Here is a 17,543-nt window from a genome sequence, read left to right on the forward strand (position 1 = left end):
GACCTCGGGAGCCACGACCCACAGAGGATGAGCAACACGTGAGGCAGACCAATGCCCGGCCCAGCTCAGAGCCAGGCACCCCCAGCCTGAACCTGGAACGGAGCTGCCCTGGTCAATCCCCACACCCACGAGCAGGAAAAATAAATGCCTACTGCAGTCAGCTACTCTCCTGGAGGCGGTGCTAAACAGCATTACAATAGAATAGCTGACAGACAGCCACACAGTAAGTCAGGGACTAAGCTGGACACAACCCAAGCAGCCCAGGAAGAATAAAGGACTCTTTCTGTCCACCTCTGTCCCCTGACCAGGCCATCGCGCCTCTGGATAACATGATGGCCCAGGTCCAACTCCTAAGAAGTGGTGTGTGGCCACTGCAGCCAAGTGCGCTGTCTCCGGGAGGCACCTGTTAAAGCTCACATTGCCTGGAAGGGGTGAGCTGACCCCCCTCCCATCAGCCCAGCAGCAGGGACTCCTCTCAGACCAGGCAGAGATGCTGCAGCAATGGTGGGTGGCCTAGCAGGGGGCCTGGAAGCAGAGCAAGCCCAGGAGGGCATTGGACAGCAGCACCAGGGTGAGGGGTGGGAGCCTGAATGCTGACAGGCACAGGAGGGAGAGGGGCGGGGTGCTCTGGAAACGCTGTGTCCCAGGGGCCACTCTCTGCAGGGAAGAGGCCCTGGGTATGGAGTGAGTGGAGGGAATTGGACCCTGCTCTATGCACACAGCTCCGTGGCCCTGGGCAGCCGGTGACCTCACTGCTCTGAGCCAGGGATGGGGATAAGAATGTCCCCTCCCAGGACTGCAGTGGGCAGTCAGATAACCTTTAACAGGTAACATGCTCAGCCCAGTGCCTGATAGATGGGCTCCCTCCCCAACCCCCGGTCAGGACACCCCAGGGATCAGGATTGTGGGCTCCCCAGTCTCACATCTGGGAATTGTGTCCTGCTTCACTGCCTCTGGCTGTGTGACCCGGGGCAGGTTCCTACCTTTCCCTGAACCTCAGTTTCTTCTTCTGCAAAATGGGGATCATAATAGCACCTCTCTCCGAGTTATGGTGAGGACACAGGGAGATAATCCTCATAAAGTGCCTTGCACAGGGCCTGGCACAGAAAACTCGCTCCATCAAAGGCAGTGGGTGTCACCCCGAGCTGGGGAGTCTGAAGGGGACTTTTAAGACAGTGACGTCTGGCCCCGCAGAAGGGGTTGTTATTACCACAGCTCATTTGCTCTAGCTGTCCCTTCCGGGATTCACGGGTCCATAGCTATTCTTCTCCAACCCCCAAACACCTCTCTCTCCCTCCCCATCCAGCTTTGGCAGGGCAGGTCTGGCTCTATGTGAAAATGGATTTTTCTGTTCACATGAAAATCTCATGGAAAACAATATCTTTTTTTTTTTTTTTTTTTTTTTTTGAGACAGAGTCTTGCTCTGTCGAAATATCTTCTTTATAAACAAACACTCTGTCTCCATGTGTGGGAAGATTATTAACACAACTACCTGGGAAAATGTGGTTCCTCCTTTCAAGCCACATTATGTTCAAAGCAGTGTCCACTCCACCATCTGTTACCTGTTTCCTATCTTTTCTTCTGAATGAGAGCAGCCTGGGTTCATTGCTATGGACTCAGTTGTGTGACCCCAAAAATTCCTATGTTTCAGCCCTAACCCTCAATGCAATGGTATTTGGAGATGAGGCTTTGGGAGGTAATTAGATTTAGATGAGGTCATGAGGGCGGGGCCTCATGATGGGGTTAGTGTCCTTATAAGAAGGGACTCCAGGGAGTTTATGTGCTCTCCTTCTCTCTCTTGCGTGCCCGCTTTCTCAGTCTCTGCCATGTGAGGACATAGCAAGAAGGCGGCCATCTGCAAGCCAGGAAGAGAGCCCTCACTAGAACCCAACCCTGCTGGCACCCCGATCTGGGATTTGCAGTCTCCAGAGCTGTGAGAAAATTAGTTTCTGTTGCTTCAGCCATCCAGTCCATGGTACTTTGTTCTAGCAGCCCAAGCTGACTGACATTCCTTCTTATAAAAGATTTGCTAGGGGAGATGAATCCAGGAAGTTCACCAACTCCTGGAAAGATGACTCTTGGAAAAAGCATTCATTGTAAATGTGGAATAGGATTGAGTGTGAGTGGGTAAATCCAGGCAAGGGCATGGGACCATCATTGTGGGGGTTGAATTGTTTTCCTGGAGTTCTGTCTGTAATTAATTACCTGCTCCTGACTGGTTCTCACGGCTTCCGTGAGTGAAATGGTTGAAGTCTGGCTGGGTCCGTCAAACCGTAGAAGGCAGGCAGGTAAAACTCTACCTGTATCTTACCTGTCCAGCTCTCTGGAACCCAGGCCCCTTCTCTGTCTGACTCTACCCTTGGGCCTCCATGCCCTAACTGGGGTCCTATCTCTGGTCCACGGTCTTAGCATGGGGTCTGTGAGTCTTACTCTGGCTAGTGGCTTGGTCCAGCCTCTTGGGTTCATCCCACTGCAGAGCCAGGCAGACAGCCTGGCAAGTGGAGCAGGGCTGATTTCACACCATCCTCAGACCTGGCCAAGATGGATCCTTGCCCCAGGTCCCAGAATTTGAGGACTCTGCTCTGTTCCTCCTCTGGCCATGCCTCTCCTCATAAGATGAGGAATCTGTGTGGCCAAAAGGATGTGACCTTTGGAAACTAATCTCCAATTGAGACACTAGTTTGGGTACCTGAGACTGCAGCATTCCCTGCCCGGATATCCCAAAGCCAACTTCCCAAGCCCAGGTGGGCCTTGTCACTGGGTCCCTCCTCCTGAAGGTGGCCTGCACTGCGGGCGGGGACCCAGGCCTGGGTTGGAGGGGAGGGGGTGTGAAAGGAGTTTGAACGTGCGCTGGTGTCCACAGGCATGGGAGGCCCTTGAGGTGTGGGAGGGACCTGAGATAAGAAGAGAAGGGGGCGGACCAAGGAGGGGCTAAGTCCGGTTCTCCCTGCATCTCCACACCTAGGGTGGGAACTCAGGGGCCTGAGAACTTTAAACCCAAAACTGGCCTCCTAGGTTGTTATAAAGTTTCATTTGTTAAAGGAGGAGGGTAGGACATCTTTTCTTCACCAGTTTGTTGGTTTGGTTTATCATTTTAAATATTTGGAAATGTGGGCATCCGTTTGTGCTCTTGCCCTGGGCCCCCTAAATGTCAAGGATGGCCAGAGCATCCACTGTGCACAGACAATGTGCTTGTTCCTGGGGGTCAGAGCCACAGGCCACATCAGGCACCTCCCCATTACACGCTTAGGAGTGGGGGAGTCAAGGTGACCTTTCCAGTCTGGTCTGACTGAGAAGCAGAGAGTGAGGTGTAGTCCTCACGCGTATAGCACTCCCCCTGCAGTACCCGCCAAGGTACCTGTCCTGCCCATGGGGGAGCATTTGACGGCACCACGTGAGAGGGGCACGCTCTGCCTAAGTGCGAGTTCACTGATGTGCTCCAGAGAGAGCAGGGCCCTTTAAGGAGGTGTGGCTGGAGAAGGTGGCAGTCATCCTTCCTGCCTCCAGGTGAGGGCACCTCCAACCTCCTTGTCTGAAGAGACCAATCCTCTTCAGGGTCAGCAAAACATCAGGAGCATGGGCCAAGAGCAGATTCAGAGGCTGTGGTGGGGGAGCTTTGTCAGCCGGGAGAGGTCTTTGTCACTCCTGCCCCCATCCTCAGGAGTTTTAATGCCCAGCACAGGGCTGAGCACAGAGAGAGCCCCTGAGGCACATGGTTGGTGAAGGGATAACACAGCTGCGGGGCCAGGGTAGGGAGATCCCCCAGGACCCATCATCCTGACCCCTCCTCGTTCCTCAGCCTCTGCCTTCAGCATCTGGGGCCTTCTCTCAGTCTCCCAGAATGCACCAGGCTCCCGCCCACTGCAGGGCCTTTACACGTGCCCTTCTCTGCCTAGATTCCTCTCCTGGTCCCTGTGGCTCTTCTTACCTTCTTGGGGCAAGTCAAGTCTCTGTATTATTGGGCCTCTTTCAAAGCATCAGAGCCCCCTCTTGCCTGGCACTCACTCCAATTGTGATGAATTAATGATGTGGGCAGCAATTTCTTCAGCACATCCCTCCTCCACTGGCTGCAAATTCACCAGTGAGTCTATGCCACAGATTTGGCTGCAGCCTTCCGAGGTCCTGGGGGAGATTCAAGAAACAAGATGGTGCTCAGTAACTGAGGGGTAAGGAGGAGAGACGTCAGGATAAGCGTCTTGGTGAGGCTGATGGCCCTCCTCCCAGTCCCGCTCTCCTCTGATAAGAAGCCACACTGGCACACCTGAGACTGTTCTCCAGTGGCCTGAGGGCCTGCAGAATTGGTAGTATCTAGGAAGCGTTGGTGGAGTGACGGCTTTTTACTCATCCCATCCCCTTGAGGTCTGACGTCTTAAAATTCATAGAATCACAGCATTTCAGGGCTGCAGGGACTTTCCTAGGCACTTGCTGATAACCTGCCATGGCAGGAACTGATTTATTATCCTGTGCATATTTCAACCATTTACACGTACACACATACACAAGAATGTTATCTTTCCCCACTCAGTTTCTCCCCTTCCCCTGCCTTCTAAATGAGAATATTATCTTTGCAAGATGGTTTCTGATGTGGGTGTGCATGTGTGCGCATGATGCCAAGTCAGGAGAATAGGCAATGGAGAGAGGAAGAAAGGAGGAACCAGAAAGAATAAGCTGATCTTTCCACATAATGAAGATGAGAGGAGGTGACAGAAATAGGAGACAGAGAGAACAGCTCTGCAAGCTTGTCTGGGGAGCTGCTGGAGCTTCAGCTTGTGAAAGGGTCTGCAGTTCTTGATGGTGAAGAATGAGGCCTTTAGAGAAGAAAGAGAGAGAGAGAAAGAAAGAGAGGAAGGAAGGAAGGAAGGAAGAAAGGAAGGAAGGAAGGAAGGAAGGAAGGAAGGAAGGAAGGAAGGAAGGAAGGAAGGAAGGGAGGGGAGAGAAAGAAAGAAAGAAAGAAGAAAGAGAAAGAAAAAAAGAAAGAAAAAAGAAAGAAAGAAAAAGAAAGAAAGAGAAAGAAAGAAAGAAAGAAAGAAAGAAAGAAAGAAAGAAAGAAAGAAAGAAAGAAAGAAAGAAAGAAAGAGAAAGAAAGAAAGAAAAAGAAAGACATAGAAAAGAAAGAAGAAATGGAGGAAGGGAAAGAGGGAATGAAGAAAGGAAGGAAGGAAGGGAGGGAGGGAGGAAAGAAGGAAGGAAGGAATGAAGGAATGAAGGAAGGTAGGAAGGAAGGAAGAAAAGGAGCCTCTCCAAGGGTGTGGCTTTGCACAGCTCCCCCAGCCAATGGGAGTCAAGTGCATGGACTCAGTTTAGACCTATTTTCAGCCCCTCAAACTCTTGTTACCTGTGCTCTATTGGTAGCTGACTCCCAGCCCTGCCCTGGGGCCCTGAGAGCTAGGCTAAGGGTGGCCCAGATCTGTGCATCCAGGCTCAACAGGCCCCTCAGACTCCATCTGCCTGCCCCTAAGCCTGTCACCCATGCAGCCTCCTCAGTCTCTGCCCCTTGGACAGTTCTTAGCCAACTCAACAGCTGGGGTCAGTGATAAGAGTAGCTATTTTGAGGAATAAGAATAAGTCGATCTTTCCATATAACAAAGATGGGAGGAGGCGACAAAAATAGGAGATCCAGAGAGAGCAGCTCTGAGAACATGTCTCAGGGTACTGTCCTGCCCATTGTCCACATTAAAGCCACAGTTTCCTAAAGCACCCATCAGACCAACTCACTGCCCTGTTTACGGCCCACCAAATCTGGAGCCACTACTGCCACCCAGGCTCCCCCACCTCCCACCACCACTATGATTGTCCTGTTGTTCTCACCATGGAGGAAACTAACCTGGGGCTGTCCAGGTGTGACCTACACTTGTAAGCCACCCAGCAGCCTTGCCATTGAGCACCAGATGAGGCTGCAAACAGTGGCTTCGTCTGACCACTCACCATCTGCTCATTCCCAGCCACACCCCTCCAGGTCTCTGTCATTCGTCTGTGGCCTGGACTTTCTCCTGGGAATCAGGCCTCATGTTTTCCTGTAGAATATCCACTGGGCGCAGCCATCACTCACTCTCTGGGGACTCGGCACAGGACTCTCTGTCTCTATCTGTGCCCAAGTCAGGGAGAGTGTGTCCTCCAGTTCAGGGGCCACACTCAATAGCTCTGGGAGGAGAAGGAGGGTTCTGGCTGGCCGGCAGCCACCACCTGCCAGGTACCTGGATTTCCACCATGAGCACAGTGGGTCTTGCAGGAGCCTCTTCAGACAGGCATATTCTCTGTGAAAAAAAAATACATCATGTTTCTTCTGTTCTCCAGTTTTCTTCTCAATCATCGGAGAATGCTGAGCCCTAGATCCCCAGGCCTCTGTCACTGGGGGTCAGGTGCTGATATCATGTGACCTGGAGCCCCTTCCTTGACCACTCTGGACCTCAACCTTGCATCTGTCCTTGGGACAAAAATATGAGACTGAAAAGACAAGGCAAAAAACAGCCGCCTCCAAGGGTGAAGGAGAGGAGTCGAGGAGAGGAGACCTGTAAGCGCTTAGCCCGGCGCCTGGCAGGCAGGAGGAGCTCCATACGGGTTGGCTGCTGCTGTTGTCACTATCACGGCAGCAGCAGTGGGCATGGAGTAGTGAAGGGTTCAACCTCCAGAGTCAGCCTGGCTGGGTTGAAATCTAGGCTCTGCCATTTCCCAGTGTATCATTGGGGCAAGCTACTTAACCTTGGTGTGCGTCAGCTTCTGCATCTGTAAAATGGGGATGGTGACAGAAACCTCACCACAGCGTTGTTGATTCAATGAGTTAATACGTGCAAAGCATTTGGCAGAGGTCTAGGCACACAGCACCTCCTCTGCTCACCTCCAGCCAGGCCCTCCCTACCCTATTAAGAGCAGCTGTTTGGGGGCCTGTCAGCCTCACCCAACCCCAGGCTCCTCAAGGGCCATGCGTGTCTCTATTAGGGTGATGAACGCATCCCACTTTTTCCTAGGACTGTCCTGGTCTTATCACCGAATGCCCTGTGTCCCAGGAAACCTCTCAGTCCTGGACGAACCACGAGGGTTGGTCACCATAATCTCCATCCTTGCACCCCCCCCAGGTTTGTCCCTTTGGGCCCAGCTCTGTGTCACCTCCTCAGAGAAGCTAGCCCTGACCCACCACCCAGACAGGAGTGTCTCCCTCCTGGTTCCTCTGTCACCCGTCACATGGGTTTGTCTCCACGGCCACTATCAGGCGTCTTGTCCAGTGATGTTTCCACTTGTTTCCTATCCTCCTTCTCCACCTTGGGAAAGGAAGTAATCTGAGACCAGGAGTCCCGTTCCCCGTTTTCCACAGGATCCCCACAGAATAGGGCCTGGTATGCAGTCAGTGCTCAATACATACTTGTTGGATGAATAAATATCCATTTCCTCAGCACTATGTCCGAGGGAGGGGAGGCAGCACTGAGCAGGACAAATTCAGCACCCTGGGCCAAGCCCAGTGGCTTATGCCTATAATCCTAGCACTTTGGGAGGCCAAGGTGGGAGGATCACTTGAACCCAGGAGTTCGAGACCAACCTGGGCAACATGGCAAGACCTTGTCTCTACAAAACAGAAAAACATGAGGGAATCAGTTACTTTACCCAGGAGGAAGCTGAGGCTCAGGGAGGGTCATAGGCCTTCCCCAGTCACACAGGAGTTGGTGATGAGGTTGCTGGGCTGGAAGCCCACTGCCCTGACCCCTGGCCAGCCTCTTTGGCCTCTGGTCTTTCTCTGCATCCTGAACCACCTCAGCCTCTATCAAACTGATCCTTTTTCCCTCTTCTCCAGCAATTCCTCGTTCACCTTCCACCCCGGTAACTGAGACCATTTCTCAACGTCCAGTCAAAGGAGTGAAAATTATTGGATGTGACTTAATAAAACAATCACTGCTGAACCATCCGGGTGCTGGAGAGCGGGGAGCAGCAGGCATGGCTGCAGACATGTGCGTCCACCTCGCTGCCTTGCCCAGGATGACAGCTCGGAGGGGCTGGCTTGGGGCACTGGGCCTGCGCTGAATCTGCACTTTCCCAGCTAAGTGAGCCTGGGTCTGCCTTCAGCTCTGACAGCCTCCACTGCGAAAAGTGGAGTCTCACTGTGCACCCCACAGGGGTGGTAGTGAGGCCTGAAGATACCATGCAGCCCCAGCCCTGGGTGCGAACCAGCCTACTCCTGGAGGCCCTGGCGCTCCAAACCCCTACTGGCAAGGAGTGCTGTGGGTGCAGTGGTGCTGGTCCTGCCCCTTCACAGACGGGATGCTCACTACCTAGCCGTGCAAACCCACATCTCAGTGGCTCTATCTGGATGGAAACAAATCAATACACCCCACCACCACCACCACCACCACCACCACCAATTCTCCTGGCCCCAGAACAGGCCCTCTGAGTCCCTACTCTGCACACAAGGAGGACGGGGCACTGAGCAGAGACTAAGGTTCAAGTTCTGGCCCTGCATCTCCAGGGAGCTGCTTCACCCTCAAGGCACACCTGACTCATCTGTACAATGGGGTTGTTGTCCTGACCTCTCCAACTTGTTGAAGGGATTCTGATGCCCAAGCTCCCCGTAAACCCCTAACACTCTGCCGCCCCAGGTTTTGGGGTTTGCTATTGATCTTGTTACTTTTCCGCCCCATGTCTCCTGCAGTTTCTCCCAGACCTTGGGAGCCCTTCCTCAGGGAGCTGGTCCCGGCTCCCACGATCCTCTCTCTCTGGGCCCTGAGTTCTCCTTAACAAGGTTTAGTCCCCGTTTTTCAGCCTGAAGTTCATTCTTTTCTACTTGTTTTTCAGTCTGGAACAGCATTTATACTAGAGATCATCTGGTACAATTCCCTGATTGTCAGGTGGGGATATAGAATCCCAGGAGGTCTCTCAGGGACTCAGAGCTGGGATTAGGCAAGGGGTTCCGATGCCAAGTCCAGGGCTCTCTCTCTACCTTCCAGGTGGCCATCCTTTTGACAGCCCTCCTCTGAGACCCACCCATATGGGGTCTCTACACACAACTATGGCCCAGATCAGGCCAGGGCAGGTGTGCAGCAGGGCCTGGGGACACAGCCGTGCCCATTGGAGAGAGGTAGAGGGGAGCAGGGGTTACAGAAGCATAGATTCCTCCACCTATGAAGTGGACACAGTAAGATCTCTCTCTCAAAGGTGCCGGAACAGAGAGGATTACTTGAAATTATCCCAGTCAAGGGACACTGCCTGGTTGAATGTGAAAACTTCAAGAACGGGGTTGAGAGGAACAGGACATGATGTTTTCGAGGAAGCTGATGAATAAATTGCAAGTCATTCAGAGGTATTTGAAGCTTACCTGCCTTCACTGAATCGATCTCCAACTCTTTCCCTCCTTCTAGCGGAGAGTGGAGTGAGGAATAAACAGCAGCTGCCTCCCACACACACTCACAGAAAGAGAGAGAGAGACCAGCCTCAGTGCAGACATCCCCTATGAGGGTGGTAGGGCTAGAACAGGGAGCCAAGGCCAAACTTCCTTCTGGGATCAACCACAATCCTAATACTAATAGCTACTGTTTGTTGAGTACCTACTTTGTGCCAGACACCGTGGTATTTTATATGCATTGTCTTTTTCTATTGTCTTTCTTTTTAATTGTGGGCACATAGTAGGTATATATTTAATATATTTATGGGGTACATGAGATAGTTTGGTACAGGCATGCAATGTGTAAAAATCACATCCTGGAAAATTGGTTATCCATCCCCTCAAGCATTTATCCTTTGTGTTACAAACAATCAATTTACACTCTTTTAATTATTTTTAAATGTACAATTAAATTATTATTGACGATAGTCCCCCTTTTGTGCTATCAAATACTAGGTCTTATTCATTCTTTCTATTTCTTTTTTGTACCCATGAACCATCCCCACCTCTCCCCTGCCGCCCCATTGCCCTTCCCAGCCTCTGGTAACCATCCGTCTATTCTCTATCTCCATGAGTTCAATTGTTTGGATTTTTAAGTACCACAAATAAGTGAGAACATACACGCATCGTCTTGTTTCCACCTCTCAAGAAGACAGTGAGGTGAGCATTATGAACAGCCTCATGTTACAGAATTGCAAGAGGGTTAGATAGTGACAGAGAGAAGGCTCTAGATCGACATCGGGTTTGATTTCCACCTGTCACACTTGGCCATTGTGAGAACTTAAGCAAGTTATTTAGCCTCTCCAAGCCTCAGTTTCCTCATCTATAAAATGAGGGTTGACAACTTTGCTGGACTCTTTTGAGGAGTCTACGAGCAAACGGGTCAGTGTCTGGCATGTAGTAATTATTCACAAGTGGTGGTCATGGTTATTCATATTGTCATTATTGTTCAAACATTGCTTCTACATCATTCCTTTCCCCTGTGCCGTCCCAGTTGCCCACGCTGGGGAGAACTTCAGAGATGAAACCAACCAAAAATAGAACACTGAGATGTCTCGTGAACTTTAAGTGACTACAGAGAATTAAGACTTCCCTGCTGGGAGGCAACACACACACACACACACACACACACACACACACACTTTTCTTCCAGCAAGGAGAAGGGAGGTGGGGATTCCCTGGACATTCTACAGTTCCTGGACATTCGGTAATTCCTGATGATTGCAGGCCCAAGCTCCTGGCATGTCTGGACCTGGGACCCTATTTGCTGGCACTAGGAGGAGGGTGAATGAAACCAGTGGGCAGGGACGTTTCACTCTGCCTGAGGGGCCTGCCCAGCTATGGCCACCTCCTCTTCAGCTCCAAGCCTCCACTCCTGCTTTAAGACAATCTGTCCACCTGACAGCTGCAGAATTGTGCCAGTACCCAGCACAGAGCCTGGCACAGAGTGGACATTCAGAAAATATTTATTGACTGAATTAACAAATTATAAGATTCTATAATTCTAGGTGTCCACAATTCTATGACTCTGTGATTTGAGAATCTTGAACTACGATTATTTTAACCCAGCATCCTACTCTCCAGTGCCAAAGGGGGCCAGGCAGGGAACATGTATGAGTGAAATGAGCCTTATGTATTTGTATAAGAGCAAACACACACTGTGCAAACGGGGCAGGCTGGGAGGGACTCTGCTCCCCATCATGGCTGTGGCCCATTCTGAACCTAGTGTGCGTAGATCTTCCAATATTTCAGGACATGGCAGATATATGGGGTTTTTTTTTTCTTTTTCTGTCTTCTTTTGTTTGGTAGACATGATGGCCCTGTTTTTGCTCACTTTTAAAGAGTGGCATGTTTTGAACAATATAATAATGAGGGAAACTGAGTGCTGGGTTTATGGGAATTTTCTGGACTATCTTTAACTTTTCTGCAAATCTAAACCTACTCTAAAATTTAAAATTTTACTAAATGAGGGCCAGTCAAAGGAAATGGATCTGTGAGCAGAATCAGCCCATGGACAACCGTTTGCAAAGTCTGTTCTCAGCAGTGGTAAAAGTGAGTACTAGGTGTACAGCCAGTGCCCATGTCCTCAAGCGGCTCAGACACTCCCACTTCCCAGTCAGGCTGGGGAAGGTGGGGCCACCCCCAGAGACGGGCTGGGGGGACAGAGGGCGGAAGCTGGGGAGAGCAGGCTTGGCTGGGCTGGAGGTGGAGGTGGTTCCAGGCCGACACATTGAGAGGCCCGTTAGACGTCCAAGTGCAGAAGTGTGGCAGGAGCTGATGGAGTCAAAGCCCAGGTGAGCAGTGTCAGTTTGGGGGCGGCGAGTGTGTAGATGGTATTGCTACGGGACTGGGTGGTCTCATCTAGGGGAGAATGTTGATGGAGAGGAGGAGAAGGTGGACGACTGAGCCCTGGGCTCTCCCATCTTGAGAGAGCAGGAAGAAGAGAAGGACCCAGCTACGAGACTAAGAAGGGTCAGCCCAAGAGGTCAGAGGAAGACCCAGCGAGTGCATGCCCTAGACACAGTGTGGTGAGGTGGGGGATGTACTAGACTTTGACACCTGATGGCCCTATTTTTTATCAGATTCAGTACGAATTCTGAGATTCCATTATTTTAGCAGTCTCTGACTCCAGCAGTTTAGGGGAAATCCTGCAGACCTCAGGCTTGAGTCTGACAGAGTCTGAATCCTGATTCTGCCCCTTTCTAGCTGTGCGCCCCTCTTTAGGCCTCAGTTTCCTGATCTGTCAGGTGGAGATAATAACTCTCTGTGGAAGTAGGAAGAGAAGGGAATGCTGGAGGGAGTGAAGGTCTGGACTCAACCCCCACTACGGTCCCCATAGTCCTTGGAAGAGGTAATGTCCTAGGTGTTCTTTTGAGCTCTGGGCCTCAGCTAGACTGCCCCCTTCAGCTGCTGGCAGAATGGACACACGATAGGAAGGCGGGTGCCTTATATAACCCAGGACTGAAGAGGAAAGTATTTATCACACAAGCAAATCACAGGAGGAACCAATCAGCAGAAACCACCAGTCAGATGGACCAATCTGATGAATTCGTTTATTCAACCAATCACGTGTTGAGCAGCTGCGGTGAGCTCCTATTAGGAGACAGGTGGGCTTGGTGGTACCTGCGGGTTCCCAACAGCCTTGGGCCTCCAGGCGGCTCCTACCTCCCCCAACAGGGAGCAGGTCTCACCAAACAAGCAAAGGATAACTGGCCTCCTATGGGTGGAAGCCGTTCATCCTTTCCAGGCATGAGGGAGTGTGGGGAACTCCCACCTGACATTTCAGTGGTGCCTCGCATCTCCAGGCCCCTGATAATGTCAAAATGTTATGATCTTGCTGGAAGAAGTGATGAATGGAGAACGGTGGAATTAAATATAGCCCTGAAACAGGATGTGGCCTCCCGAGCATGTAGCCATGGTGACAGCATCCCTGCTGACTTCACTCACCAAAGGGGACACAAGCACTTGGGGGGGAAAGGCACCTGTCAGGCCTTCCTGGGGACACTGCCCCAGAATATCTGTCTCATCAAGAGACTGAGGATGTTCAACTTTGTTTACTCATTCACTCACTCATTCCATCTATTTACCTAGCACCTATTTTGTGCTAGACATCGTGAACATCACAGAATGTTTCCCGTCCGGAGACAGCAAATAGTCTAGGAGAGGAATGAAACATAAATAAACATAATTGAAAATGTGTATGCTTATTGTGAAGTGAGAGAATAAAACAATGTGAGGGAGAACAAAAAGAGGGATTGATCTGGGGAGTCCAGGGAACACCCCACTGAGGAAACATTTGAACTGAGACCAGGAGGGTCAGAATGAGCCAATCAGGTAAATAGGAGGAGAAGAGATATTCTGGTGGCCAGAGTGGTCTATGCAAAGGCCCTGAGGCAAGAAGGAGCCTGGGGCATCCTGGGAACACAGACCCCAGCGAGGTTGCAGCAAGGCTGGAAACACCACCAGGACTGGGTCAGGCAGGACTACGAGGGCTGTGCCAAGGCCTAGCAGCTTAACAAGGGCAGGAATAGGCCATGGGAGAGGTTGAAGCTGGGTTGTGATGCCCTTGGTATCCTGTGTTTAAAGATTCTCTGTCAGCAGTGTGCAGAGTGGGCTGGAGAAGGGACAGGTAGAGAGAAGAATATTCCAGGAAGAGGAAGCAGCTCACAGGCAGGTCAGGCTGAAGGCGTGGGAGAATACGTTCCAGAAACTGCAGGAGCAGGTAGCTGGGAGCCGTGAGGGAGGGGAAGGCGAGGGTGGGGATTTGGACAGGGCCATGCAGGCTTCATAGCTGCTGGTTCAGAGTATGGCTATTAAATGGGGAGAGATGACATGATCCCTTTTGTAAGCTCCCTTTAAACTCAGCCTTACTTTGTCCTACAGCCACCAGTGATCACAGTGTAAGGAGGCTCAGCTCCTATAGGATGGGGGAAGGGATCCAACAGATAACAGTCCCAGCACTAACCTTTCTACCTGTGTGGCCTTGAGCGGGCTTCCGAATCTCTCTAAGCCTCAGCTCTCTCCTCAAGAAATGAGGCTGAGGCTCCCTGCTCCATAGGCTTTAGAGCGGGCCTGAGGAGCTCAGGTGTGTGGCGCAGGGGTTAGTGCTACCGTCCATGTCATTATGAGTCCATTTACCTCGTAGACAAGGAGTCACCACAACATTCCAGGAAGCAGAAGGGTCAGGAGTTGTCCCTTCTGTTTTCCAGATGAGAAAACTGAGGTCCAGGGAGGGGGAGTGGCTCTCCCAAAGGTGGCAGGGGGTAGGCAGTGCCCAGGAGATCGTGAGGTATAGGATGGTGGGGTGGTTAGAGCTGGCCCTCTCTGGAGGCCCATGGACATAAGTTCCAAATCTCATCCCTGCCACTCACCAGCTGGTGCCTGACCTCTCTGGAACTCAGTCACCTCACCTTTTTTTTTTTTTTTTTTTTTTTTGAGATGGAGTCTCCCTCTGTTGCCCAGGCTGGAGCACAATGGCGTGATCGTGGCTCACCGCAACCTCTACCTCTACTTTCAAGAGATCCCCCTGCCTCAGCCTCCCAAGTAGCTGGAACTACAGATGTGCGCCACTACACCCAGCTAATTTTTGTATTTTTAGTAGAAACAGGGTTTCACCATGTTGGCCAGGCTGGTCTCGAACTGTGATCTGCCTGCCTCAGCCTCCCAAAGTGCTGGGCTTACAGGCATGAGTCACCATGCCCGGCCAGTCACCTCATCTTTAAAATGGGTTTTGTGCCCTCCTGTTCCATAAGGTGTGAGGATGGACAAGATGGTGCTGGTGAGGGACTGCACCATTCCTGGCACCTTCTCTACCATGCTCGTTCAATGGTAATTGTGGTGACAGGATCTGGGACTTCCCCCAGCCTGGCATAGGGTTCACAGTGGTCGAGGCTGCACCCATGTTTGTTGGGGTGAAAACTGCTTAATAAGCTGGCAACAAGGAAGCACATCAGGAGAAGGCAGGAGGACACTGCCTGGGTAGAAATTACTCTCCCCACTCTGGGGGCAGCTGCCCTGAGCCCCTCACACTTGGGCTTCTCTTCTCCCCTTGGCTGTTGGTGGGATCCACTGTCACATCTGCGCAGGGATAACAATAACAATAACGATAATCCCAATCCTTGAATCTGTCCTCTCAGCAGAGCTTTGCCTGCACCAGCTGCCGCCCCGTCCACACCTCCCCAGAGAGAGGGCTGCTAAAGGCAGAGTCTTTAGGCAGGAGGTCCAACATCAACACACTGTGTGACTCTGGACAGATCCTTTCCCATTCTGGCCCTCAGTTTCCCCTTCTGCACAACACAGGTGTTGAACTACATACTCCCAGGGGTAGGAAGAGTCAGTCCATTTGAGCCATTAAGTTCTGTAAGGATGTTCTGGGAACACGCATGCATCTGCCCCCTCAGCTCCCACTGCCCCCTGACCTCATCCCCTCTCCTTTCCCCAGCACAAAGCTCTGCCCACAGTGACCTTCTGCTATTCCCCAGGGCCTTTGCACAGGCTGTTTCTCCTGTCCAGGAGTATGCTTCCCTCAGCTGTAAGCAGGGCTTGACCTTCACTTCATTCCCATCCCTGCTCAGATGTCCCCTAAAGTGTCACCAACCCCCATCTATCACTCTTTGACTCCCTAAATTGTTTTTGTCCCCTCAAAATACTCATGTTGAAGCCATAACTTCTAGTACCTCTGAATGTGACTACATTTAGAGATAGGGTCTCTAGAAAGGTGATTAAGTCAAAAATGAAGACCTAAGAGATTAGGACACACAGATATCAAAGTGTACACAAAGGAAAGACCACTTGAGGACACAGCACAAAGGTAGCTAGCCAAGGAGAGAGACTCCAAAGAAACTAACCCCGCCAGCACCTTGATCTTGGACTTCCAGCCTCCAGAACTATGAGAAAATACATTTCTGTTGTTTAAGCCACTTAGTCTGTGGTGTTGTTATGGCAGCCCTAGCAAAGTAATATGTCCCCACTATCTAGCACTGATCAGCCCCTGGTATTTGTTATATGTTCATTTGTTGTTGTCCCCTCCCTACACCATACACTAGAATGTGAGATCCATAAAGGCAGGGACTTGGCCTATTCTGTATCCCCAGACCACAGAACAGCACCTGGAACATAGTAGGTCCCCAGTAAATGAAGCAAGTGGAGCCAGACATCCATGATTTCAAGTTCTAGCCCCTTCACTCCTTCATGGTGTGACCTTGGACTGCCCCTTAACCTCTCTGAGCACACTGTATCTCATCTGTAAAATGCACCTAATAATTGTACCAAACTCAGAAAGGCTTGTAAAGTCATAGCAGACAAATGCAGGCAAACTGCCTAGCACAGTGCCTGGTGTGCAGTGTATGTTCCAAAATAAAAGATACAATTGTTGCTGTTATTGTAACAGTAGCAAGTTTGATCCTTCATTTAATCCTCTACAAACACAAGTTGACGCCTCTTCTGCTGTCTGATGCTGGAGACAGAAATCACTCTGGCCTCTGACCCAGGTATGCTCACAGGTTAGTGGAGGAGACAGACCGGGGGACATGTGCCAAGACAGAAATAGGCCAAGCAGGGAGGGCTTCACTAAGAAGGGGATATTGGAGCTGGATCTTGAGGCACGAGTAACAGCTCACCAGATCAACGAAGAGGGGAGGGCATCTAGACAGGGAGAAGGGCAGGGGCAAAAGTAGGGACAGGTACTTCATGATGTGCATCTGGCTGATATCTGTGCCTCTGCATGGGCTGTGAGCTGAGGGCACTGGGAGCCTGGGAAGGGTTTCCAGCTGGGAGGGACCCAGCCAGCTTTGTGCTGCTGAGGAGAATTCTGGGTTAGACTGGCGGGGATGAGCTTGAGGGCAGAGAGCATGCATAGTGTGTGGAGCTGGGGCATGAGGTGGGCTTGACTAGAGGACCAAGGAGGGCACAAATGGTCAGGATGTGCCTCAGGTCAGCTGGAGAGAAGCAGTCAAGCCAATGGGCTTGATGTGGAAATGCCTGAGCTGCAGAACAAGGCTTCTTCAAACTCCCAACTAACGTTGGGGTCTCCCCACCGAGACAGAGATAGACTGGTGGGCAAGGCTTGGGGGCTAGGGGGTCAGAGAGCTGAGAAGGTCAACCAGGGCATCACCCACATAACTCACAGGGATGTCAGGAGGAACATTCTCTCAACCAGAACCAGGGCAGGAAAGCTGACAGGACTAGAGAAGTTTCCTCCCACCAGACAGCCAAAGGGAAACACATTTGTTTTCAGGAGACAACGTGATTGTTCTTTGCACTGAAAAGGCATGAATAGAAAATTCCACTTTCCAAGACAGCCATTTCCTCCCCCAAGCATTAAAGGGAGCTTCTGTCCCCAGCTTATTGGTGCTTGAAATTCTACCACTGGAGCTCCATTCCTATGGCTTGAGGCTTTGCCATTTGTTAAAATGCAAACACCTTCAAATAAGTCATGTCTTCAACACAAACTTATTTTCATTAATTCAACAAATATTTATTGAGTTCTTTCTTTAAACCAGGCAGTACCCAGAGTCTGAGAACACAGAAATTAATTAAGTCTTATACAGAGCCAAACCTTCAAGGAACTGGCAGCTCTGTGTGGATAGCAGGTGGAAAGTAGAGGCGGGGATGCATTAGGAAACCTGACCATAACGGTGTTGGAAATGATGGTGGTGGGAGCGAGGTGCTGTGGGAAGGG

Source organism: Macaca nemestrina, chromosome 1 (genome assembly GCF_043159975.1).
Source record: "Macaca nemestrina isolate mMacNem1 chromosome 1, mMacNem.hap1, whole genome shotgun sequence".
Taxonomy (NCBI): domain Eukaryota; kingdom Metazoa; phylum Chordata; class Mammalia; order Primates; family Cercopithecidae; genus Macaca; species Macaca nemestrina.